Below are 1881 nucleotides of genomic sequence, written 5' to 3' on the forward strand. Positions count from 1 at the left end.
CTGAGTGTGATGGCCCTGAAGAAGTTATTATAGGTAATGGCAAAAAAACCCTATATATCTCATGCCGGTTCATCTAAATTTCAAGTTTCCAATTGCTCTTTGAAATTTGGTAACATTTTACATGTTCCACAAACAGTAAACAATGTATCCATATCATCCTTAACTCTTTCCAATCCTATGTCTGTTGAATTCTTTGCTAATCACTTTGTTTTGAAGGAGTTGAAGAATAAGAAGGTGATACATCTAGGGAAATATTAAAACAGTCTCTAAACCATATCTCTTCTGTCATCCCTACCTCACCAAATTCAAGCATATCAAGTTTCCCTTCCTTTATGGCATGCATGTTTAGGACATGCCAATTTTCCCATTGTTAAACGTGTTCTTGATTTGAATAACATTCCTTATGTGAATGATAATAAAACCTCTCTTTTGTGTGATTCATGTTGTGTTAACAAGCCACATTCTGTTTCCAAAATCCAGTTGCCTCTAGTCCTTTAGATTAAATTGTTTTTGATGTATGGGCTCTTGCACTTTCTGAATCTCATGATAAGTGCCATTATTACATTCTATTTTATGATAATTTTAGTAAGTTTACGCGGCTATACTTTGTTCAGTTAAAGTATGAAGTTCTAAGTGTTTTTATTAAATTTTGAACTCTTGTTCAAAAACACTTTAATCGACCCATTAAAGCCTTCCAAGTAGCGGTGGTGAATTTCAAGCCCTTACTAAATATTTAACATCTAATGGAATAGTTCCATCAATTTCATGCCCCTATACACCTAAACAAAATGGTTGTGATGAACACAAACACATACATGTTGTTGAAACAGGCTTGTCACTACTTAATCATTCTCACTTACCAAACAATTTCTAAACTTGTCCCTTTGATTATGAAGTTTATGCAATTAATCGTTTACCTGCACCAATTACTAATCATTGCACTCCGTATGAAATTTTTTTTGACACATCTCCTGACTATTCACTATTACGTGCCATTGGTTGTTTATGTTACCTATAGCTTCATCCGTACAGTCCAAACTCTCGACTCCTAGACCACTCACCCACATATCCCATTCAAACCTTATAAAATCACTCTAAACCAACAACGGTACATACTATCATGATCCTATCAATTATCTTAAAAAGCTCCATGTTTGTGGATTTCCGCAAGTGCACGGTATACGCTTGTAGTAATAAAAGATATCGATCCACAGGGAACGTTTTTTTTAACAAAACTTATTTATAATCGGTTAAAGTTACTTTTAGGTTTATAATATGGAAAAATCGTTTAATCGGTTTTGGTTTTGAAATTGCTAGAATGAGAATTAGGTTAGAGTATGAAAACGTTAGAAAATACTCTGATTTAAGAATGAATTTGCAAGATAGCAACTTTTAGTACTTTTAGAAAAGTAAACAGATGTATTTGTTTGCATTAAGCAAAGAAAACAACTATAAACTTTGTATGAATTATAAAGATGAAATAAATGACGGAACCTCTAATTAATTGGCTTCGATAATGACAAAACCCTTTCGGGATAGTTGCCTTTAATCAAATTAAAACTCTTTCGAGATAATAATTTGCCTAAGTGCTCAACAAAGTTTCCTTGTAAAGATTTTGGATTAAATACGTTTTAATAAAAACACCAGCAGTCACTTTAGTGGATTGGTTACTATAAGTGCTGCATAAAAATCTATCGAATAGAACGGACTTTATTAGATGAAATATAAATTGATACAAGTTTACAGAGAACATGGAGCATGGAAACATTCGACGACTTGCAAGTGAACGGGTTGTCAATCCTTTCCTTGGGTTTCGTTAGAGTTTCTCAGGCTCAGGGGCGGATCCTCTACTCAATCTTCTCGTTGAATCTTCGTAATAGA

The sequence above is a fragment of the Euphorbia lathyris genome, chromosome 1 (assembly GCF_963576675.1).
Source record: "Euphorbia lathyris chromosome 1, ddEupLath1.1, whole genome shotgun sequence".
NCBI classification, from domain to species: Eukaryota; Viridiplantae; Streptophyta; class Magnoliopsida; order Malpighiales; family Euphorbiaceae; genus Euphorbia; species Euphorbia lathyris.